We start from the raw sequence: 26202 nt of genomic DNA, 5'->3' as shown, positions 1-26202 counted from the left end.
ATAAATCTTGAAAAATTGCGTGTGTCCGCCTTTGTAGTCCGTGGGGACACCGTAGCCGATAAGCTACTTCATTTTCCCTATCTTCTTGTTATAGGACATTCATCCTCCGCTGTTAAAGTTAAAGTTAAAGTACCAATGATTGTCACACATACACTAGGTGTGGTGAAATGCGTCCTCTGCATTTGACCCACCCCCTTGATCACCCCGTGGGAAGTGAGGGGAACAGTGGGCAGCAGCAGTTGCCATTTCTACAGTTTGTAATATAAAGTAGTGTAAAGTTCTTACTTATATCTGTCAGTAAACTGGCCATGAAAGCGCTAAAACATACCGGTGTAGTGAGTTGACATTATTTACCCAAAGAACTTTAGTTATTGGAGAGTTCCAATCGGACAGTTTTTCACAGGACACATTTCTGCCGTTGTTGTTTCTAGATGAAGGGACGCTGCTCCCTTATTGATTGAAGTAAAGTCTGAATGTCATTAAAACAGTTAACTCCATCTTTTGACACCCCCGTCCTTGCACGCTACACCGCTACAACCGAAGGTGAGCCACGTAAATAAGACCGCCCACAAAATCCCACGGATCCGGAAGCGACTGTCAATGATCTGTAAAACATCATCTATGCAACATTTTGACCAAAGAACCACCATTACATGTTATGCAGACCACAAGGAAGTGTTTTACATTTAGAAAAAAAAACAATAATAATATGACTCCTGACTAGACCCGATCCGGTGCGCCCTACGGTCCGGAAAATACTATATATATGTTTTGACCGTTAGTTATTCTTGACACGCTTTCGGTTGAATTTGTAGATCCTGGAGTCCAGCTTATGAAATAACCTCATAATGAGGCCATAACTCAGGCTTTAATTGCCGTTAAATGAACATATTTTTAGACGCCAAATATCCCTTTGAAGATATTTTTAGTCGGTTTATTACCCGCCGACCTCATTTTTTTTCTCCCCCTCCTTTTTAATCCTCCGTCGTGCGCTGTTATTTTTAGAGGCGACCACAGCGGCGTTCAAGTGTCCTCCTTTTGTGTCCGTCCAGCCCCGCTCGCAATCCTCTCTCCCTGGCGTGTTGTAGTTTGTGTAGGTCGGCTCCTCTCTTGTCTTCTCCGTCCTTTTTTTGTCCACCGTCTCATTTTCCAACCCAGGGCTCTCCGCCCATTGTCGCTGGAAGGCGTCTGGGTGACATTCTGACGATGCCATTGCGTGTCCTCAGGATCGGAGGCGTGATCGTGTTATGTGTGAAATTTACTTTCAAAAGAAGACGAGAAAATTATCGTGTTTTCAGCCCCTTTGAAAGGGATCCTCCCAAACGACTAACAGAACCTGTCCCTGTGTTCCGTCCTGGCAGCGGGAAGACGAAGGAGGACGTGAAGACGGCGGCGGACATCAAGACCGAGGCCAACAACGCCACGGCCGAGGTGAAGACGGTCCCCAACGAGGCGCCCCAGACCAACGGGAACGAGAGCAAAGCGTAATCACCTCAAGGAAAAGGAAAAGGTCGGGGTTCGGGTTGGTTACAATGGGGGGGTGGGGAGGGATGGTGGGTTCAAGGGTCACAGTCACTGAAACCTTAACACGATTTCGCACGTCAAAAAAAAAAACAGCAAAAAAAAAAACACCACCATTCCCTGGGAAAACAAAAAGAAAGAAAAATGTGTCTTCTGACCAGCAAATGTACAAAAAGACTTTCATGCACATGCCTTAGTTATCTTTCCGATACACACGACTCCACTCGTGCGCCGAAACATGCCAGGGGCCACGCGGGAAGGAAGCAGAGAAAAGTTCGGAATACAAGTCGTGTTGTTACCGGCGTGATAGTTGTGTTTCTACGAGAAAAACGCCGTAATTTGACATCGTTTACGCAGTGAGTACAAGAATGAAATCGTATTTTTAGGGCAATGACGACATAAGGTTAGAAAATTACGAACTTCACAAAAGTCGTATGTTACACCAGAATAACGGCGTGATATTGTACTGTTGTCAGGATTTTACATTGATAAACACATTGTTTTTACGTAAAAAAATTTGCGATATCGCAGCGGAATAAAGGTCAAGTATTCCCAAAAATAATAATTATGCTAAAGGGAAACAGAAAGGAAGCAGAGAAAAGTTCGGAATATAAGTCGTGTTGTTACCGGCGTGATAGTTGTATTTCTACGAGAATAACTCCATAATTTGACATCGTTAACGCGGTGAGTACGAGAATGAAATCGTATTTTTAGGGCAATGACGACATAAGGTTTGAAAATTACGAACTTCACAAAAGTCGTATTTTACACCAGAATAACGGCGTGATGTTGTACTGTCGTCAGGATTTTACATTGATAAACACGTCGTTTTTATGTAAACAAATTAGCGATTTTGCAGGGGAATAAAGGTCAAGTGTTCCCAAAAATAATAATTATGCTAAAAGGAAGCAGAGAAAAGTTCGGAATACAAGTCGTGTTGTTACCGGCGTGATAGTTGTGTTTCTGCGAGAAAAACGCCGTCATTTGACATCGTTTACGCAGTGAGTACGAGAATGAAATCGTATTTTTAGGGCAATGACGACATGAGGTTAGAAAATTACGAACTTCACAAAAGTCGTATGTTACACCAGAATAACGGCGTGATATTGTACTGTTGTCAGGATTTTACATTGATAAACACGTTGTCTTTACGTGAACAAATTTGCGATATCGCAGCGGAATAAAGGTAAAGTATTCCCAAAAATAATAATTATGCTAAAAGGAAGCAGAAAGAAAGCAGAGAAAAGTTCGGAATATAAATCGTGTTGTTACCGGCGTTATAGTTGTGTTCCTACGAGAAAAACGCCGTAATTTGACATCGTTAACGCGGTGAGTACGAGAATGAAATGGTATTTTTAGGGCAATGACGACATAAGGTTGGAAAATTACGAACTTCACAAAAGTCGTATTTTACACCAGAATAACGGCGTGATATTATACTGTCGTCAGCATTTTACATTGATAAACACGTCTTTTTTATGTAAACAAATTAGCGATTTTGCAGGGGAATAAAGGTCAAGTGTTCCCAAAAATAATAATTATGCCAAAAGGAAGCAGAGAACAGTTTGGAATACAAGTCGTGTTGTTACCGGCGTGATAGTTGTGTTTCTTCGAGAATAACGCCGTAATTTGACATGGTTAACGCGGTGAGTACAAGAATGAAATCGTATTTTTAGGGCAATGACGACATAAGGTTAGAAAATTACGAACTTCACAAAAGTCGTATGTTACACCAGAATAACGGCGTGATATTGTACTGTTGTCAGGATTTTACATTGATAAACACGTTGTCTTTACGTGAACAAATTTGCGATATCGCAGCGGAATAAAGGTAAAGTATTCCCAAAAATAATAATTATGCTAAAAGGAAGCAGAAAGAAAGCAGAGAAAAGTTCGGAATATAAATCGTGTTGTTACCGGCGTTATAGTTGTCTTCCTACGAGAAAAACGCCGTAATTTGACATGGTTAACGCGGTGAGTACGAGAATGAAATCGTATTTTTAGGGCAAAGACGACATAAGGTTAGAAAATTACGAACTTCACAAAAGTCGTATGTTACACCAGAATAACGGCGTTATATTGTACTGTTGTCAGGATTTTACATTGATAAACACGTTGTCTTTACGTGAACAAATTTGCGATATCGCAGCGGAATAAAGGTAAAGTATTCCCAAAAATACTAATTATGCTAAAAGGAAGCTGAAAGGAAGCAGAGAAAAGTTCGGAATATAAGTCGTGGTGTTACCGGCGTGATAGTTGTGTTCCTACGAGAAAAACGCCGTAATTTGACATCGTTAACGCGGTGAGTACGAGAATGAAATGGTATTTTTAGGGCAATGATGACATAAGGTTTGAAAATTACGAACTTCACAAAAGTCATATTTTACACCAGAATAACGGCGTGATATTATACTGTCGTCAGCATTTTACTTTGATAAACACGTCGTTTTTATGTAAACAAATTAGCGATTTTGCAGCGGAATAAAGGTCAAGTGTTCCCAAAAATAATAATTATGCTAAAAGGAAGCAGAAAAAAGTTCGGAATACAAATGGTGTTGTTACCGGCGTGATAGTTGTGTTTCCTCGAGAATAACGCCGTAATTTGACATGGTTAACGCGGTGAGTACAAGAATGAAATCGTATTTTGAGGGCAATGACGACATAAGGTTAGAAAATTACGAACGTCACAAAAGTCGTATTTTACACCAGAATAACGGCGTGATATTGTACTGTTGTCAGGATTTTACATTGATAAACACATTGTTTTTACGTAAAAAAATTTGCGATATCGCAGCGGAATAAAGGTCAAGTGTTCCCAAAAATAATAATTATGCTAAAAGGAAACAGAAAGGAAGCAGAGAAAAGTTCGGAATATAAGTCGTATTGTTACCGGCATGATTGTTGTGTTTCTACGAGAATAACGCCCTAATTTAACATTGTTAACGTGGTCTGTACGAGACTGAAATCATATTTTTAGAGCAATGACGACATTAGGTTAGAAAATTACGAACTTCACAAAAGTCGTATTTTACACCAGAATAACGGCGTGATATTGTACTGTCGTCAGGATTTTACATTGATAAACACGTCGTTTTTATGTAAACAAATTTGCGATAGCGCAGCGGAATAAAGGTCAAGTGTTCCCAAAAATAATAATTATGCTAAAAGGAAGGAGAAAGGAAGCAGAGAAAAGTTGGGAATATAAATCGTATTGTTACCGGCGTGGTAGTTGTATTTCTACGAAAATAACTCCATAATTTGACATCGTTAACGCGGTGAGTACAGAATGAAATCGTATTTTGAGGGCAATGACGACATAAGGTTAGAAAATTACGAACTTTGCAAAAGTTGTATTTTACACCAGAATAACGGCGTGATATTGTACTGTTTTCAGGATTTTACATTGATAAACACATAGTTTTACGTGAACAAAATTGAGGAAAAAAGGTCAAATGTTCCCAAAAATATTAATTATGCAAAAATGTCTATTCGAGCTGACAAAAAAGTTAACTTAAAAAAAAAATGTAGGTCATGTTGAAAAAAATGATGTTGGTTTAAATCACATGACTTGAATCAGATTGTTTTGCAAATAACGGTAAATATAGGTTAAGTAATGCAAGCATAAATGTTAACGAGCGTTGTTTGCGTAGGAATTTTCTTTGTTTTCGTAACAATTTTTTGAAATTATTCGTTCATGAATATCAAAAGAAGTTAACTCGCGAGCAAGCTTTTCCCTAATTTAAGGTTATCTCTGGCAAAATGACAACTTTACTTTTGTTACAATACAATTAATTTCTTGTAAGCTCTTACGAAGGAAAAGTAATAACATCACAACTTTAGCTTTGGCAAATTTCTGGTCGTAAAAATACGACTTCTTGCTTGTAACGTTAAGATTTTTTTTCCGTAACACTGGAAGATTACATCTTTATTTTCGTAAAATTAGGACATTTTGTAATGTTTTAACTTAAATCGTTTAATATTTTTAGAGCAATAACGAAATAAGGTTACAGTTTGACCAAAAATTATGAACTTTACAAAAGTCGTACTTACAGCAGAATTAAGGACTTTTACTTTTGTTACACTAAAACTAATTTCTCGTAAAATCTTACGAGGGAAAAGTCTTTAATGTCACAACTTTAGCTTTGGCAAATTTCTGGTCGTAAAAATACGACTTCTTGCTTGTAACATTCTGATTTTTTTTCCGGAACACTGGAAGATTACATCTTTATTTTCGTAAAATTACGACATTTTGTAATGTTTTAACTTAAATCATGTAACATTTTAGGGCAATAAGGAAATAAGGTTACAGTTTAACAAAAATTACGAACTTCACGAAAGTTGTACTTACACCAGAATAAAGGATTTTACTTTTGTTACACTACAACTCATTTCTCGTAAGATCTTATGAGGAAAAGTCATTAATGTCACAACTTTAGCTTTGGCAAATTTCTGGTCATAAAAATAAGACTTCTTGCTTGTAACATTCTGATTTTTTCTTCGTAACACTGGAAGATACAGCTTTATTTTCGTAAAAATACGACATTTTGTAATATTTTAACTTCATTTGTGTAATATTTTTTGGGCTATAATGACATGAGGTTACAGTGTCACAAAAATCTAAATTTTTATGAAAGTCGTACTTACACCAGAATAAAGGACTTTACTTTTGTTACACTACAACTCATTTCTCGTAAGATCTTATGAGGGAAAAGTAAAACTATCACAACTTTAGCTTTGGCAAATTTCTGGTCATAAAGATACGACTTCTTGCTTGTAACATTCTGATTTTTTTTCCGTAACACTGGAAGATTAGATCTTTATTTTCATAAAATTATGACATTTTGTAATATCTTTACTTCATTTGTGTAACATTTTTAGGGCAATAACGAAATAAGGTTACAGTTTGGCAAAAATTACGAACCCTACGAAAGTCGTACTTAAACCAGAATAAAGGATTTTACTTTTGTTACACTACAACTCATTTCTCGTAAGCTCTTACAAGGGAAAAGTCAAAATATCACAACTTTAGCTTTGGCAAATTTCTGGTCATAAAAATACGACTTCTTGCTTGTAACATTCAGATTTTTTCTCCGTAACACTGTAAAATTACATCTTTATTTTTGTAAAATTACGACATTTTGTAATATTTTAACTTAAATCGTGTAATATTTTTAGGGCAATAACGAAATAAGGTTACAGTTTGACTTAAATCACAAACTTTATGAAAGTCGTACCTACACCAGAATAAAGGACTTTACTTTTGTTACACTACAACTCATTTCTCGAAAGATCTTACGAGGGAAAAGTCATTATATCACAACTTTAGCTTTGGCAAATTTCTGGTCATAAAAATACGACTTCTTGCTTGTAAAATTCAGATTTTTTTCTGTAACTTTTAAGATTACATCTTTATTTTTGCAAAAATACGACATTTTATAATGTTTTAACTTAAATCGTGTAATATTTTTATTGCAATAACCACATATGGTTACAGTTTAAAAAAATTACGATTTTTACGAAAGTCGTTTTCACACTAGAATAAAAGCATTATATTGTACTATTGTCAGGATTTTACATTACTAAACACGTTGTTTTACATGTACAAATTTGCGATATCGCAGCGGAAAAAGGTAAAATGTTCCCAAAATACCATAATATTATAGCAAGTTTTTAAAAAACGTATTTCTTCATTTATTATCACTAATTTTTTCAACCAAGAAAAAAAGCACTGCGACGATTAAACAAATTAAAGCCATACAAGCAGCAGAATAAAACAAAACATAATTAAAAGAATAATGATATTTTAAAAAAGTGAACTTTGAAAAAAATAAAAAATTAAGTTTGTTTAAATCACATGAATTAAATCAGAATTTTATGTAAAGCTCGGTAAATGTAAATTTCAAAAAAGTAAATTTCACAAATTTATGCTAGCATAAATGTTATTGAGCGTTGTTTTTTTGGTAATGTTCTTTGTTTTCGTAACAATTGTCTAGTGATATTTGAAGTTAGTAGTTCATGAATATCAAAAGTAATTGACTGTTATTCACAATATCACCATTTTAATTGTTTCTCTGACAAAATGCCAACTTTACTTTTGTTACGCCACAACTCATTTCTCGTAAGATTTCGTGAGGGAAAAGTCATAAAATCACAACTTCAGCCATGTCAAATTTCTGCTAGTAAAAAATACAACTTCTTGCTTGTAACATTCAGATTTTTTTCCCGTGACACTGTAAGATTACATCTTTATTTTCGTAAAATTACGATATTTTGTAATATTTTAACTTGAATCTTGAAACGTTTTTACCTAACTATGTCATTCTCGTAACATTAACTTTTACCTAGTAACATTCGATCTTTTTTTTTTACACCGGTATTAAAACTGTGTTCTCGTTGCTTTTTTATTCGGCATGGCCCTTGGGTTTCCTGGCACTTCTCACCAGTACGAAATAGATTTTATATAATTTTCTGCTCTTGGTCCATAGCTTTACTTCACAGATAACTGCCTTTGTGTAAAAACGCCACACTTTTTGATGCGATCTTTTGCGATTTTCGTCGTAATAACGGATTGTGGCTCTCGTTTCCCTTTGTTGTTTAAATGAACTCATGTGCAGATATTATTGCCTTCTTAGCTATTTTTATTTTATTTTTTAAATATGTTCATTGGCCGATTTAGTCATTAGGGCGTTAGCATGCCTGTTTTTGTTGTTGGTGTTCTTTGCGAAGTTACTGTATTTCTGTACATGTTGCTGTCATTGACTTCTTATTGTAATGTTATTATAAAGAAGAATTCTGACAAAGTATGATTATATTTTATTCTAAAATATGATGAAATTTTTGGGTACAACTCGGTCACCTACGGTTAAAAAAATGTTTTAATTCTCACATTACTTGTGTTACAGTTTTAATCTTCAATAACTTGTCGAACAACATTGACCGAAAATTGCGCTAGCATGACTGGACCAGTTCGTACTTAAAGCGAAAACAGTTAGTAGTGAAACTTCGTGTTTGACCTTCGCGGGATGGCAAACATTTGCTAGCAACACCCGTCGTAAAATTTCCGATCACGTGTATTCGTTGCCTTGGCCTTGGGCTATCTCATTCAACTTTTCGGGACATGGGAAAATCTAACTTTTTATTTTTGTTTTTCGTGTTTTCCTTTAATTCTGTGCCTGCGATGACGCGATATTTATTGTATTGTTAGTGCTGTGGGCAGATGCGTTGACAAAAAATATATATTTTCACGCAGTTTTGCGACTTTTTAACTTTGATCCCGCACAAGATTTTCGTTTGAGAATCAAGAACTAAACTGAAAAAGCTAATGCTAATGCTAAAAAAAATAATAACCATCTATCTTAAATTTTGTAAAGAAAAGTTTTTCTTTGATTTCTCCGACAATATGCAAAATATTACAATAAAAAAAAAAAAAAATACGAAACATGCTATAGCAAGGGAACATCGTTAAAAACTGTATTGCATGGCGTGAAAAATTTTACGTTACATGCCATGAAAACTAACAGAAGTGGATTTGGTAACGTAACATGTCTGCCGCGGCTTGAATATGTTTTATCAATACGTCGGTACTGTAAGGTCAGGATGACACAGAATTTGCAAATCGGTCCCCGAAAAAAAGTTTCCTTGTCATTTTAACGCATTGGATTGCGCTAAAAAGATCGTGAACAGCTTGTACGAATTATCGCAAATGTCCCAACATCATTGTAACTGAGCTACTGTGTTGAACAATTTCCCTTGTGGATCATTAAAGTTTATCTAAGTCTAACAAACACAGCAAAAATTTGGCCTTGTAAACATTTGTAAAAAGTACGTAGACGGCGAGCTAGTCCGCTGTAAATGTCGCCGTCGGTGTGTCACGTTTTTATTCCTCTCCGCAGTCCGAGAAATGAGCTTGTTTGCCGTAGTAGCCGAACAATACACTCGCCAAATGCAAACGGAAAAGACGCTGTGCCTTTGTTGACGAAGAAAAACATTTTATTCCGCTGTTTTTTTGTTTTTATTTAATGGCAGAGTTTTGTTGGCACTACGAAATATTCCGAATAGATGCATCCTGTATATGTGATGGGTTCCTGCTTCGTTGCTATGACAATGTGGATCTTATTGTTGTGACTTCCATCCATCCGTTATCAGTGCACTTACTTGTACAGTCATGGACATAACAAGTATCAGCTGGCATAACCATAAAAAGTAATATGCGTCATAGAAATAAAGTCATAACCTTGTTGCTGAAAAGTTGTAATTTTGCGAATAATCATTCTACAGAAATTCACGAAAATATTGCGAGCTTAAAACATTTACCCGCGTTGCATCTGCTTGACTATATCTTTTTCTCGCGACATAAATGTTATTGTTTTTCCTCATGACAAGCGACCTTGTTTCTCATTGTTACGATTTTTAAATTTTCTGGCCTAACGTTACAATTTAAGTCTCGATAAGTTGCAAATTATTTCTTTTGAAAAATACATTTGTCGAAAATTAGGACTTTTTCACTTGTAACGTTATTTTTGTAACACGTCTTTTTCTCGTAAAAATAAATCCTGATTATATCTTTTTCTCGCGACATGAATATTATTGTTTTTCCTCATGACAAGCGTCCTTGTTTCATATTGTTACGACTTTAATATTTTCTGGCGTAACGTTGCAACTTAAGTCTCGACAAGTTGCGACTTATTTCTTTTGAAAAATACATTTGTCGAAAATTAGGACTTTTTCACTTGTAAGGTTATTTTTGTAACACGTCTTTTTCTCGTAAAAATAAATCCTAATTATATCTTTTTCTCGCGACATAAATGTTATTGTTTTTCCTCATGACAAGCGACCTTGTTTCGTATTGTTACGATTTTAATATTTTCTGGCGTAACGTTACAACTTAAGTCTCGATAAGTTGCGACTTATTTCTTTTGAAAAATACATTTGTTGAAAATTAGGACTTTTTCACTTGTAACGTTATTTTTGTAACAAGTCTTTTTCTCGTAAAAATAAATCCTGATTATATCTTTTTCTCGTGACAAAAATATATTGTTTTTCCTCATGACAAGCGACCTTGTTTCATATTGTTACGACTTTAATATTTGCTGGCGTAACGTTACAACTTAAGTCTCGATAAGTTGCGATTTATTTCTTTTGAAAAATACATTTGTCGAAAATTAGGACTTTTTCACTTCTAAGGTTATTTTTGTAACACGTCTTTTTCTCGTAAAAATAAATCCTAACATTATGAGTTGTTTCCATTCAATATATGACTGTTTGAGGAACTATTAAAAGTTTAGTCTCATAACATGGCAACTTTTTTTCATGAATGTATGACATTTTTATCGCAACTTTTTTCTTGGAAATATATGACTTTTTGTGATATTATGACTTTTTTTTTTGTAAAAAAATACTTCAATCAAACAATGTCAAAACATTTTTCTATTAATTATGTGTCGTAATATTACGACTGTTTCTGTTAAAACAGGATTTATTTCTCATATATTATGGCTTTTCTCGTAAAGATCTGATGTTTTTTTTAAACATAAAATATTACTTTATTCTCGAAACGTTTTGTTTGCCCCCCAAATGCGTGTTTTGTCAGGTGATATTCCGACTTTTTAAAATAGAACAGGATCTTTTTCTCGGAAAAATACATTGTAACGTTACGACTTTTTTCAACACCAAATAAAGACTACCTTTGACGAACTTTACATCCTATTACAAGTTTAGTCTCATAACATGGCGACTTTTTCCTATAAATTTACGACATTTTTCTCGCAACATTATGACATTTTTCTTGGAAATAATTTACTTTTGTGATATGAGATTTTTTTCGTAAAACATTACTCTAATCCAACAATGTCAAAACTGTTTTTCAATTACTTAAGTGTCGTAATATTACGACTGTTTCTGGTAAAATGGGATTTATTTGTCATATATTATGACTTTCCTCGTAAAAATCTGATTTTTTTTTTCTGACTTAAAATATCATTTTATTTTCGGAACGTTTCAACTTTGTTTCCTCCCCAAATGTGTTTTTTTTCAGGTGATATTCCGACTTTTTAAAATAGAACGTGATCTTTTTCTCGTAAAAATACATTGTAACGTTACGACTTTTTTCCCCGAATAACGACTACCTTTGACGACCTTTACATGCTATTATCAGTTTAGTTTTTTAACATGGCGACTATTTTTTCATAAATGTAGGACATTTTTTCTAGCAACATTACGAATTTTTGGGGAAATAAATTACTTTTTGTGATATTATAACTTTTTTTTCGTAAAACATGACTTCAATCCAACAATGTCAAAAAAAGAATTATATTACCTATAAGTGTCGTGATATTACGACTGTTTCTGATAAAATGGGATTTATTTCTCATATGTTATGACTTTTCTCGTAATAGTCCGATTTTTTTTGTGACATAAAATATCATTTTATTCTCGGAACGTCACAACTTCGTTTCGAATTTGTTTTTTGTCAGGTGATATTCTGACTTTTTAAAATAGAACGTGATCGTTTTCCCGTAAAAATAAATAGTAACATTACGACTTTTTTCCCCCAAAATACGACTACATATGAGGAACTTTACATCCTATTGCAAGTTTAGTCTCATAACATGGCAACTTTTTCTCATACATGTATGACATTTTTCTCCCAACGTTACGACTTTTTTCTTGGAAATGTATTACTTTTTATGACATCATGACTATTTTTTTCGTAAAACATTACTTCAATCCAACAATGTCAAAACTTTTTTACTATAATAATAATAAATATTACTTTGTCCACGAAATGTCACAACTTTGTTTCCCCCCAAATGCATTTTTTCAGTCAGGTGATACTCCGACTTTTTAAAATAGAACGGGATTTTCTTCCAGTAAAAATAAATTGTAACATTATGACTTTTTTCCCCCCAAAATACGACTACGTTTGGGGAACTTTACATCCAATTACAAATTTAGTCTCATAACATGGCGACTTCTTCTCATAAATGTACGACTTTTTTCTAGCAACGTTACGACTTTTTTCTTGAAAATATATGACTTTTTGTGATATTATCACTTTTTTTTTCCTAAAACATTACTTCATTCCAGCAACGTCCAAACTTTTTTTCTCTTAATTATAAGTGTCGTAAAATTGCGATTGTTTCTGGTAAAATGGGATTTATTTCTCATTTATTATGACTTTTCTCATAAAATTATGATTTTTTTTTTGTCACACAAAATATTATTTAACATTACGACTTTTTTCCCCCAAAATACGACTACATTTTAGAAACTTTACATCCTGTTACATGTATGACATTTTTGACTTTTTTCTTGGAAATTACTTTTTGTGATATTATGACTTTTTTTGTAAACATTACTTCATTCCAACAATGTCAAAACTTTATTTTCTATTAATTATAAGTGTTGTAACATTGCGACTGTTTCTGTTAAAATGGGATTAATTTCTCATATATTATGACTTTTCTCGTAAAAATCAGATTTTTTTTTTTGTGACATAAACTATTATTTAATTTTCGGAACGTCACAACTTTGTTTTCGCCACAAATGCGTTTTTTGTCAGGTAATATTCCAAATTTTTTAAATAGAACGTGATCTTTTTGTCGTAAAAATAATTTGTAACATTACGACAATGTTTGAGGAACTTCACATTTGATTACAAATTTAGTCTCATAACATGGCGACTTTTTCTCAAAAATGTATGACTTTTTTTCTCACAACGTTATGACTTTTTTCCTGAAAATATATTACTCTTTGGGATATTAGTACTTCTTTTTTTTTCGTAAAACATTACTTAATTCCAGCAACGTCCAAACTTTTTTTCTCTTAATTAAAAGTGTCGTAACATTGCGACTGTTTTCAGTAAAATGGGATTATTTCTCATATATTATGACTTTTCACATAAAAATCTGATTTTTTTTCTCGGAATGTCACAACTTCATTTTTGCCCCAAATGCATTTTTATCAGGTAATATTCCGACTTTTTAAAATATAAAACAGGACTTTATCGTTATTTTTTTTAGCAGGGCCGAAACAATCAATGGCACTTTCACCAATACAAAAATTTATTTTTATGTAAATTCACAGCCTTCACAAACAAATACGACACTATTTGTCCGCCTTTTGATGTTGGATTGTAATGTTGGATTGTGGTTCTTGTTATCCCTTCAATAAAAAGACGGTTTCTTGACTTTTCACTCTGAACAGGACCAAGAGACTCATTGCTACGTTTGCTCAGGTCTTCTCTTTGCTGCATTTGTCACATGCAAAACATATGAAAGCAATCATTTAAGTCATGTTTGCTTCATAAGGCAATTGTTTGTTTCTATCTCTCTCTCCAAGTCTTGTGTCTTTTGTCTCCCGAGTGTGTTTTGCTTCACAAAGCTCTGAAATGTCCTTGAAATAAAAAAATAAATGAATAAAACATGCATAAAAATGGGAGAAATGTTGATGGCCAATGTTTGTGTTAAAATAAAAAGTTTTGTGACGACTAAGAACAATATGTGTGTATATATATATATATATATATATATATATATATATATATATATATATATATATATATACATACACACACACAGTATATATTATGTGTGTGTATACAAAGGTGAGTGTGTATATGTACGTGTGTATATATACAGTATGTATATATATATATGTATGTATATCTGTATATAAACGTATGTCTACTGTATACATGTTTTTGTTATGTATATGCATATACAGTATATGTATGAATATGTATATTCTGCATATATGTTACAGTGTATGTATTTATATATGCGCGTGTGAGTGTGTGTGCGTGCGTATGTGTGTGTGTGTGTGTGTGTGTGTATGTGTGTGTGTGTGTGTGTGTGTTTCAAAAGATATGCCATATATAGGTGTGTGTGTGTATACAGTATACGTATATGTGTGTATGAGAAACATACTGTATACATGTTTGTGTTGTAATACATACAATCCGTTAAACAAAATAATGTATGCTTAGCGTTTTTTCTTGTTTATTAAGCGATGATTGTTTTTATTGATTTTTTTGATTTTTCCACCTAAAATTAATTTAATAATACAAATACTGTGGCAGTATTTTTTTTTATATTTTTCGGGTTGCATCAATTTCATATATGTCCCCCCATGTCTAGCATTAAAAGATTACATTTGGTACAAAATGCGGCTGCTAGACTTTTGACAAGAACACGAAAGATTGATCATATTTGGCCTATACTGGCTCACCTGCACTGGCTTCCTGTGCACTTAAGATGTGACTTTAAGGTTTTACTACTTACGTATAAAATACTCCATCCTATCTTGCCGATTGTATTGTACCATATGTCCCGGCAAGAAATCTGCGTTCAAAGGACTCCGGCTTAATAGTGATTCCCAAAGCCCAAAAAAAGTCTGCGGGCTATAGAGCTTTTTCATTTCGGGCTCCAGTACTCTGGAATGCCCTCCCGGTAACAGTTCGAGATGCCACCTCAGTAGAAGCATTTAAGTCTCACCTTAAAACGCATTTGTATACTCTAGCCTTTAAATAGACTCCCTTTTTAGACCAGTTGATCTGCCGTTTCTTTTCTTTTTCTCCTATGTCCCACTCTCCCTTGTGGAGATGTCCGCCTCCGCTTGGGATGTTTTCCTGCTGGCTCCGCTGTGAACGGGACTCTCGCTGCTGTGTTGGAGCCGCTTTGGACTGGACTCCCGCGACTATGTTGGATCCATTATAGATTGAACTTTCACAGTATCATGTTAGACCCGCTCGACATCCATTGCTTTCCTCCTCTCCAAGGTTCTCATAGTCATCATTGTCACCGATGTCCCACTGGGTGTGAGTTTTCCTTGCCCTTATGTGGGCCTACCGAGGATGTCGTAGTGGTTTGTGCAGCCCTTTGAGACACTAGTGATTTAGGGCTATATAAGTAAACATTGATTGATTGATTGATATATATATATATATATAGTTTTTTTTAAATATTTGTTTCATTGCAAAAAATAACATATTTGAAAAAAACAACATTAATATATGTAGAGTTTAATTTATTTTTGTGCCGAGTTAGATTTATTTATGTACACGTGTTGCTTCTGTTCTTCTTTCAAATGTTTTTGGGAATCTTAAAAAGTCCAACATTTTATATTTATATATATATATATATATATATATATATATATATATATATATATATTCCAAAGACATGCACCTGGGGATAGGTTGATTGGCAAGAATGTGAGTGTGAATGTTGTCCGTCTGTCCGTGTTGGCCCTGCGATGAGATGGCGACTTGTCCAGGGTTTACCCCGACTTCCGCCCCCCCCTGACCCCAAAGCGAATAAGAGGTAGGAAATGGATGGATGGATGAATGGATGGATGGATGCTGACTTTTTTTTTTGGTGGTGCTTAAATAATGTATATAATTTTTTTGTTTTGTGACGGAAAACAGTTTTTAAAAAAAAAAAAAAGAGCGTTCAATGCAAAAAAATAACATTTGAAAATAGCAATGATTATATATGCAGTATATACATATGATACGTACAGTATAGAGAGATTTACACACACACACTATATATGTATATGTATACATATATATATACATACTGTACTAATACTAATATATGTACATATAGTATACTGTATATATTAGAACACAAACATGTAGAAAGTATATTTACATATACACATGTACTGAATATATACACACACACACACTTATATATATATATAGATATATTTATATATATATATATATATATATATATATATATGTACTAATGCTAATATATGTACATATGTATATGTATTGCTTCTTGGCCTTTTGGCTAAGATCAAGTGTAGTATCTGTTCTTATCTGATGCGTCCCTTATCAGGGGACCATGTATTAAAATGATTGTTGAAACAGGGAGATGGAATAGGAACTATTATATATATATATATATATATATATATATATATATATATATATATATATATATATATATATATATATATATATATATATATATATATATATATATATGTATATTTGGTGCAATAGCGCATATTAACCAGCAGACGGTAGCACATATCCAGTCTTGCCTGAATGAAAACAAAGGACAGCCATGTCACATTTTCACATAGACCATGACGTCATCGCCACAAAATAACTACAATTATACAAAATACTTTATATTTGTTTCATTTCATGAGTAGTGGATTCCCTCCGTGTGTGCGCGTGCGTGCGTTTGTGTGCGTGTGTTTAAAAACCAAAACAAACACAAGTGTCATTTCCCAATGTGGCCACAGGGGGGCAGGCTAAGTCCGTCTAGGAGAACGTGACGCTGGTCTCTGCTCGTCAGGTAGCTTCCTTTTTATACTTTAGTGTTATTTCAACTTGGTCTTTTTATCTTTTATATTTCTGAGTGATATATTGTTGTTGACATGCTCACTCAGGTAAATGTTGGTACTTGACACAAGCTTACTGTTGAAAAGCTAACATTAACATGTTAGCTTTTTTACATATAATTTTGGAGTCATATATTTTGGTACTCGCTACATGCTAACTGTTAGCCGGTTAACTTTAGCATGTTGACATCAGCATGCTAGCCTTTTTGGATATTTTCGACAGTATCTGTAGTTGTGTGAGTTTGTGAAGTCCTTTGAGGCACTCGAGGCTTAACCTTCCTCTTGTGTTAGCTTTCTGTTACCATCTCTTATGTTAACGGGTCGGTTTTGACCCATGTCTTAAATCAGCTGTAAAATACACTAAAAACAATTATCTATCATCCAATTTGTTTCTCATCTCTTGGTTACCTCGTTAGGTTTCCTTATCCATGAAAATATTGGTTTGAATATTTTTGGTGTGGGCCATTGGGCCTTTTTTTTTGTCAGTATACCCCTCGATTTGAATTGAAAAAAGTGGTCAAACGAACCTCAAGAGAATCGTATAAATAAAAAAAAGGTTGTTGCGTTACCTGACCATTACTGCGGGGTATTAGAACACATCTCTTAAATAAATTTGTTTTATTTATTTTTTCATTTTAATAATTTTAACATAGTAACAACTCTATACTGAATTGACCTCAAATGTCTGGACATTTTAGTTTTTAAATGCATAAAAGAACCACATAAATTTTGTTTGTTTTTGTACTGGATAACAAGGTAAAATGAGGATCCACTAAAGCTCACATGATTGGGAGAGGAGTTGGCCGTCAGTGTGTTCAGTTTTGGCTCTACTTAGTGCTTTATAGTCTTATTTTTTATAACTGGGTCGAAACCGATCCTAACAACACCAATGTCATAATTTCAACCAGAGCATTTTATAATTTAGTGAAACAAAAAAAACAAGTTTTATTTTGTTGAAATAGAGGTTCCTGACAAAGTCAAAAAGCCTTGATGCATAAAAATTAATTTATGTGGTTCTTTTATGCATTTAAAAACTAAAACGGGTCGGTGCCGACCCTAACACAAGACGAAGGTTAAAGGCCTACTGAAACCCACTACTACCGACCACGCAGTCTGATAGTTTATATATCAATGATGAAATATTAACATTGCAACACATGCCAATACGGCCTTTTTAGTTTACTAAATTGCAATTTTTTAATTTACCGCGGAGTTTCTTCTTGAAAACGTTGGAGCGGACATTTTAGCCCAGGACCACTCACGGCTAAAAGTCGTCTGCTTTAATCGGATAATTACACAGTATTTTGGACATCTGTGTTGCTCAATCTTTTGCAATTTGTTCAATTAATAATGGAGACTTTAAAGAAGAATGCTGTTGGTGGAAAGCGGTGGATTGCAGCTGCCTTTAGCAACCAAAACACAGCCGGTGTTTCTTTGTTTGTTGTGAAGCTTTGATATGGAACAGAGCGGTCAAGCGAACATATTTCTCTACCACATGTCAACCGGCAAGTTTTTGGATGAGACAATAGTGGTATTAAGTCGGCTCTTACCGGAGACTTGAGCGGAGTTTGTCAAAAAGGCAGCTGTGACTTTCTTGGCTCGTCCATATGGCTTCCATCAGAGACACTGGCCGTCACCGCAGCCTTCCGACTTTCAGGTATGACTATTTAATCTCACTAAAACACTAGTAACACAATAAGCTGATAAGGGATTTTCCAGAATTATCCTAGTAAATGGGTCTAATAACATCTGAATCGCTCCCAATGTCGTCGCCGTTTTTAGTTATTTATTTTTTTTATTTTTATTTTTTTCTAGTGCTTTACTCTAACTTTCCTCATCCACGAATCTTTCATCTTCGCTCAAATTAATGGGGAAATCGTCGCCTTTTCGGTCCGAATCGCTCTTGCTGCTGGTGGCTATGATTGTAAACAATGTGAGGATAAAAACAAAAACGCTGTAGCGGGCCAAATTAAATGACGTGACGGGCCAGATAAAATTAATTGACAATGTTAAATACCGTGTCAAGCCACATAAAATGATGCGACAGGCCAATTTAAATCACGTGGTGGACCAAATAAAAAAACAAAAACGATGTAGAGGGCCAAATAAAATGAGGTGACGGGCCAAATTAAATGATGTGACGGGCCGGATAAAATTAATTGACAGACATTGTTAAATACTGTAGCAACCAACATAAAATAATGCGAGGAGGAGGAGCTCCACAACCCGTGACGTCACGCGCACATCGTTTGCTACTTCCGGTACAGGCAAGGCTTTTTTGTTAGCCACCAAAAGTTGCAAACTTTATCGTCGATGTGCTCTACTAGATCCTTTCAGCAAAAATATGTTAATATCGCAAAATGATCAAGTATGACACATAGAATGGACCTGTTATCCCCGTTTGAATAAGAAAATCTCCCTTCAGTAGGCCTTTAAAAGTTGCATAAATAAAATTTGATGGACAGATTATTTTGCACTTGACATATGCTAACGTTAGCGTGTAAACATGCTAACAATAGCATGCCAGCATTTGTAGCTACCTTTGCTACCTATACACTTCAGTCAGATATTTTTGCACTTTCTGTGTGTTAACAGTTAGCATGCTAACATTAGCATCCATCCATCCATTTTTCTACCGCTTGTCCCGTTCGGCTTTAATGGCTAATTTTGCAAGCATAAACCTCAGTCGAATTCTGGTACTTGACACATGCTTAGTGTTAAAATGCTAACATTAGCATGTTAGCTTTTTTAGATTTTTTTTCCACATATAGGTAATTTTCAAGGTATACATGTTGCCGGGGGTGTAGAGTTTGTGTAGTCCTTTGAGGCACTCGAGATTAAGAGTTATATAAATACAAATTTGTTGCTAGGCAGATATTTTAGCACTTGACACATGCTAACATTAGCGTGTGAACATGCTAATTTTAGCATGCTAGCTTTTATGGCCAATTTTGCATGTGTACAACCTCTGCCATGTTTTGGTGCTTTTGACACTGGCTTAGTGTTAAAATGCTAACATTAGCATGTTAGCTTTTTTACATTTTTTGTTTTACATATACACCCTTAGAGGCATATATTTTGGTACTTGATACATGCTAACTGTTATCCTGTTAAATTTACATGTTGTATAAATACAATGTGATTGATAGGCAGATATTTTAGCATTTTACACATGCAAACATTAGCGTGTAAACATGCTAACAGAAAGCATTTTTGGCTTACTCTGCAGGTGCACACCTCAGCCAGATATTTTTGCGCTTTTCGTGTCCTAACTGTTAGCATCCTATAATTAGCATGCTAGCTTTTATGGCCAATTTTGCACGTGTACATCCTCAGCCATGTTTTGGTACTCGACACAGGCTTAGTGTTAAAATGCTAACATTAGCATGTTAGCTTTTTTTACTTCTTTTTTTTCCCCGTATCCACTCTTAGAGTCATATATTTTGGCACTTGATACACGTTAACTGTTTTCCTGTTCAATTTAGCATGTTGAGTTGTATAAATAAAATTTGATTAACAGGCAGATATTTTAGCACTTTACACGTGCAAACATTATCGTGTAAACATGCTAACAGAAAGCATTTTTGGCTAACTCCGCAGGTGCACACTTCAGCCAGATATTTTTGCGCTTGACGTGTACAAACTGTTAGCATGCTAGCTTTTATGGCTAATTTTGCATGTGTACAACCTCAGCCATGTTTTGGTACTTGACACAGGCTTAGTGTTAAAATGCTAACATTAGCATGTTAGCTTTTTTACTTCTTTTTTCCCTATTCACCCTTAGAGTCATATATTTTGGCACTTGATACATGCTAACTGTTATCCTGTTAAACTTAGCATGTTGAGTTGTATGAATAACATTTGATTAATAGGCAGATATTTTAGCACTTTACACATGCAAACATTAGCGTGTAAACATGCTAACAGAAAGCCTTTTTGGCTAACTCCGCAGGTGTTCACCTCAGCCAGATATTTTTGCGCTTGACGTGTGCTAACTGTTAGCATGCTATAATTAGCATGCTAGCTTTTATGGATAGTTTAGCATGTATACACCTCGGACATGTTTTGGTACTTGACACAGGCTTATTGTTAAAATGCTAACATTAGCATGTTAGCTTTTTTTTTTAATTCTTACATATATACCCTTAGAGTCATATATTTTCTTACTTGATACATGCTAACTGTATAAATAAAACGGGATTGCCAGGCAGACATTTTAGCACTTTACACATGCTAACAGAAAGCAGTTTTAACTAACTTTGCAGGTGTACAGCTCAGCCAGATATTTTTGCGCTTGACGTGTGCTAACTCTTCGCACGCTATAATTAGCATGCTAGCTTTTATGGCTAATTTTGCATGTATACACCTCAGCCATGTTTTGGTACTCAACACATGCTTACTATTAAATTGTATTTACTTTTTTTCAATCATTTTACATGTACACACCTCAGAGTCATATATTGTGGTACTTGACACATGCTAACTTTAGCATGTCGACATCATCACGCCAGCCTCTCTCGCAATTTTTTTTCCGGTACAACACTCAGATTGAAAACATTTTGCACCATTTTTGTAGCGCGTTTGGGGCGGTATGGCTCGGTTGGTGCCAGCAACTTGAGGGTTCCAGGTTCGAGCCCCGCTTTTAGTCACTGCCGTTGTGTCCTTGAGCAAGACACTTTCCCCACCTGCTCCCAGTGCCACCCACACTGGTTTAAATGTAACTTAGATATTGGGTTTCACTATGTAAAGCGCTTTGAGTCACTAGAGAAAAGCGCTATACAAAATATAATTCACTTCATTTTACAGGCACCTACCTAATAGTCCTGTTTTTTTTGTTGTTGTTACCTCACGGTATCTGGGGAGCGGGCTAACTGCTAGAAGTATTTCAGCATCCACACACATTTCTAGTCATTATGAAAAATAGTCAATCGAGGCTCCTTAATAGATGGAATAAGCCACGGCGCAAGTATTTAAAGCAGGATGTGTCAGGTTCATCCCTGACAGTTTGGTTAGGTTTTAGTTTTTCCATTGCGTCTTTGTTTCCTGTCAGCGCTTTTATTTTGGTTATTTCCTGTTTTTCTCCCTGAGCGCTGTCTCCCCTCAGCTGTGGCTGATTGGCACCTGGCCACACCTGGTGTCAATCAGCCCCGCTGCTATTTGAACCTGTTTTGTCCTCTAGTCTGAGGCTGGATTATTGTCACTACGACCTGTCAATGTCATTATTAGTTATCGTTGTAGCTGTGTCTACTTCTGTTCACTCTGCTCATGCCATAGTTCCTTCGTGTCACAGTAAGTGTTTTTGTTCATAGCCAAGTTTGTTCTGCGCCTTTTGTTAGTACCCTTTTGTTTGTTCTTGTTTTAGTGTTTAAATTAAATAATGTTTTCTTACTCAATGCCTGCAGCCTTCTCTGCATTTTGGGGTTCGTCACAAACTCACTCTGACAGAGTGAGTCGTTTAGGAGCCTGAACGCACCACCGGGCAGCCTCCTCATTTTAACATGCAAATAAAAAGCATATGAAATAGTCATTAATACTTGATTGTTGCAAAAGTGCAGCTCGTCAGATTTTCCGTTTGCCGCGTCTTCCTCTCGTCCTTATTTGCCGCCAACCCTCCACCTCTGCACACGCTAGATTAGACCCTCGGACCCTCCCTCCCGCCCCCGCGCACCCAAACAATGGTCCAGTGTGGTCCTGCCTGGTCCACCACTGATCCTACAAACAGATAAAGCGACCAGCGTGGTTGACAAATACTACATTATAACGCTACTTTTTTTGTTCCATTTATTTATCTTCTTTTTTTTTTACATTAACATAACCCTTGTACTACTTTATTTATTCCTAAATAGCTAATAAGTTTTCTACAAACTAACAATAAAAAAGTGAATTATATTTATATAGCGCTTTTTCTCTAGTGACTCAAAGCGCTTTACATAGTGAAACCCAATATCTGTGTTTCATTTAAAACAGTGTGGGTGGCACTGGGAGAGGGTGGGTTTAAGCGTCTTGCCCAAGGACACAACGGCAGTGACTAGGCTGGCGGAAGCGGGGATCGAACCTGGAATACTCTACCGACCGAGCTATTCAAATAAACAATGTCAACTTTGTCATTTATGTTCCATTATTCCCACTTATCCCATTCTCTGACAATAGCAACATGCTTGCAAAAATGGCAATGAATTAATGCCAAGCCCCTTCCTGCTCAGTCACTGATAGGAATGGAGTGGTATTTTTTTTTTTTTTTTTGGTCCAGCTTCTCAGGCAAGTCATATAGTTCAGTGGTCCCCAACCACCGGGCCGCGACTCGATTGGTACCGGGCTGCAAAATAATTTTTTATAATTTTTCATTATATACATATTTTTTAAATTATTAAATCTACATTAAAAAAAACAAGATACACTTTCAATTAGTGCACCAACACAAAAAAACTTCCCTTTTTCATGACCCAAAAAAAATAAAATTATGTAGATTTTCAATAATTACTGAAACATTTCTTCATTGTATTTGAGCACAAAATATGCATCGAGTAAAATCCGGGTTAGATGTTTTTTATTATTATTATTATTAAATCAACATAAAAAAACACATGATACACTTACAATTAGTACACCAACACAAAAAAACTTCCCTTTTTCATGACAAAAAAAAAAAAAAAAAAAAGATGTATATTTTGCAATAATTATTGAAACATTTCTTCATTGTATTTGAACACAAAATATGCATCGAATTAAATCCAGGTTAGATTTTTTTAAATTATTATTATTATTAAATCTACATACAAAAACACATGATACACTTACAATTAGTGCACCAACACAAAAAAACTTCCCTTTCTCATGACAAAAAAAAAAAAAAAAAGATTTAGATTTTGCAATAATCATTGAAACATTTCTTCATTGTATTTGAGCACAAAATATGCATAGAATAAAATCTGGGTTAGATGTTTTTTATTATTATTATTATTAAATGAACATAAAAAAACACATGATACACTTACAATTAGTGCACCAACACAAAAAAACTTCCCTTTTTCATGACCAAAAAAAAAAAAAAAATTATGTAGATTTTGCAATAATTATTGAAACATTTCTTCATTGTATTTGAGCACAAAATATGCATCGAATTAAATCCGGGTTAGATTTTTTTATTTATTACTATTATTAAACCAACATAAAAACACAGGATGCACTTACAATTAGTGCACCAACACAAAAAACCTCCCTTTTTCATGACAAAAAAAAATAAAAAATGATGTAGATTTTGCAATAATTATTGAAACAATTCGTTGTTGTATTTGAGTACAAAATATGCAACGAATTAAATCCGGGTTAGATTTTTTTTTTTAATTATTATTATTAAATCAACATAAAAAACACAAGATACACATACAATTAGTGCACCAACACAAAAAAACTTCCCTTTTTCATGACAAAAAAAACAAAAAAAAATGATGTAGATTTTGCAATAATTATTGAAACATTTCCTCATTGTATTTGAGCAAAAAATATGCATCGAATTAAATGCGGGTTAGATTTTTTTTTAAAATTACTATTAAATCAACATAAAAAACACAAGATGCACTTACAATTAGTGCACCAACACAAAAAACTTCCCTTTTTCATGACAATTTTTTTTTTTTAAACGATGTAGATTTTGCAATAATTATTGAAACATTTCTTCATTGTTTTTGAGCACAAAATATGCATCGAACTAAATCCAGGTTAGATTTTTTAAATTATTATTATTATTAAATCAACATAAAAAACACAAGATACACTTACAATTAGTGCACCAACACAAAAAAACTTCCCTTTTTCATGACTATAAAAACAAAAAAAAATGATGTAGATTTTGCAATAATTATTGAAACATTTCCTCATTGTATTTGAGCAAAAAATATGCATCGAATTAAATGCGGGTTAGATTTTTTTTTTAAATTACTATTAAATCAACATAAAAAACACAAGATGCACTTACAATTAGTGTACCAACACAAAAAACTTCCCTTTTTCATGACAACATTTTTTTTTTTGTGAATTATATTTATATAGCACTTTTCTCTAGTGACTCAAAGCGCTTTACATAGTGAAACCCAATATCTAAGTTTTTTTAAACGATGTAGATTTTGCAATAATTATTGAAACATTTCTTCATTGTTTTTGAGCACAAAATATGCATCGAACTAAATCCAGGTTAGATTTTTTAAATTATTATTATTATTAAATCAACATAAAAAAAAAGATACACTTACAATTAGTGCACCAACACAAAAAAACTCCCTTTTTCATGACTATAAAAAAGAATAAAAAAAAAATGATGTAGATTTTGCAATAATTTTTGAAAAATTATTTGGGCACAAAATATGCATCAAATTAAATCCAGGTTAGATTATTATTATTATTTTTTTTTTCTATTATTAAATCAACATAAAAAACACAAGATACACTTACAATTAGTGCACCAACACAAAAAACTTCCCTTTTTCATGACAAACCCCCCCCCCCCCCCAAAAAAACAAAAAAAAATGATGTAGATTTTGCAATAATTATTGAAAAATGTTGTCATTGTATTTGAGCACAAAATATGCATCGAATTAAATCGAGGTTAGAATTTTTTAATTATTTTTTTAACTATAAAAATTGTTTCACATTAAATAAAAAATTCTGCCTGGCGCCCTATTACCCTTTTGGGTAATACTGATCGGCGATAGGTATGTTGTTTATAACGGGGAACGCCGTTAGTGATAGATGGAGGAATGGATGGATAGATAGATAGATAGATAGAACTTTATTGATTCCTTCAGGAGAGTTCATTCAGGAAAATTAAAATGTGGTTATTATTCATTTTAGCGTGCTAGCTAGCGATTAGCGTGTCAGCTAGCAGCTTTTCCCACGAAGTGAGTGATATCACCGTGTGTTTATTAAAGTGCGGTAATCAATAAAGTTAAAGTACCCATGACGGTCACACACACACACTAGGTGCGGCGAAATTATTCTCTGCATTTGACCCATCGCCCTGAGGGGAGCAGTGAGCAGCAGCGGTGGCCACGCCCGGGAATCATTTTTGGTGATTTAACCCCCAATCCCAACCCTTGGTGCTGAGTGCCAAGGAGGGAGGTAATGGGTCACATTTTTATAGTCTTTGGTATGACTCGGCCGGGGTTTGAACTCACATCACGGTTTATATATTACCAGCCGTGAGGAGTGTGAGTCTTTGGGCACCGAACGATTCGATCCGATTCCGACTCCTGGGGTGACGATTCGTATCGGAATGGATTATGGATTCAACACGATTCTTGCAACGTATTGTGTGTATAATAT

At 34.4% G+C, this 26202-nt stretch overlaps 2 pseudogenes; both read left to right on the top strand.

Moving 5' to 3' along the window:
• The window catches only part of LOC133550458 (neural cell adhesion molecule 1-like), a 662135-nt pseudogene extending 648172 nt beyond the window's left edge, over positions 1–13963 (top strand).
• A 2339-nt stretch (positions 13964–16302) lies between these two features.
• Positions 16303–16464, top strand: LOC133552162 (U2 spliceosomal RNA; annotated as a pseudogene).
• Positions 16465–26202: the final 9738 nt, after the last annotated feature.

The sequence above is a fragment of the Nerophis ophidion genome, linkage group LG04, assembly GCF_033978795.1.
Source record: "Nerophis ophidion isolate RoL-2023_Sa linkage group LG04, RoL_Noph_v1.0, whole genome shotgun sequence".
Classification (NCBI taxonomy): Eukaryota; Metazoa; Chordata; class Actinopteri; order Syngnathiformes; family Syngnathidae; genus Nerophis; species Nerophis ophidion.
The sequence above is the reverse complement of the archived record's forward strand: the minus strand, read 5'-3'. Positions and strand labels throughout refer to the sequence as shown.